This window comes from Chaetura pelagica, unplaced genomic scaffold (genome assembly GCF_000747805.2).
Source record: "Chaetura pelagica isolate M959 unplaced genomic scaffold, ChaPel_1.0 scaffold82, whole genome shotgun sequence".
In the NCBI taxonomy this organism is placed as follows: domain Eukaryota; kingdom Metazoa; phylum Chordata; class Aves; order Apodiformes; family Apodidae; genus Chaetura; species Chaetura pelagica.
The window spans coordinates 7,963,096-7,963,489 of NW_009952990.1; the positions used below are offsets into that span (position 1 = coordinate 7,963,096).

A 394-nucleotide genomic window follows, 5' to 3' on the forward strand; every position below is an offset into this window, starting at 1 on the left:
TCCCGGCGTGGGGAGGGAGGGAGGGAAGGAGGGAGGGAGGGAGGCCGGGGCCGTTCAGCACGAAGGCCAGCGCCCGGCGCCATCTTCCGCCGGGGCCTCCCGCCCTGCCGAGGCCCGGGGTCCGTGGGGAGTCCCCGCCGCCCTGCCCGCCCCCGGGCAGGAGCCAGGGAGGGCTCCGGGATCCGTCCCGTCCCTTTGCGCGGGGCCTCCCGAGGTGCGGCCCCCGCCTGGGGAGCTTCCGTGGGTGCTGACTTAAAGGGCGTGCGGGTTCTTGCGGGGCTTGAAACGCCCTGCGGTCCCTGAAGGGGCCGGGAGGAGCGGTCGTTGCGTCTGGGTTCTGTGGGGTTTGTGTTGGAAGTGACCGGCGGGCGGGTGGGGAAAAACGCGCTTTTGT

General features: G+C 73.4%; 1 protein-coding gene across 1 annotated transcript in view; it reads left to right on the top strand.

Moving 5' to 3' along the window:
- Nucleotides 1-394, top strand: part of FRRS1L (ferric-chelate reductase 1-like) — a 157,526-nt gene that overhangs the window by 150,515 nt on the left and 6,617 nt on the right. The gene's annotated exons all lie outside the window — the stretch shown is intronic.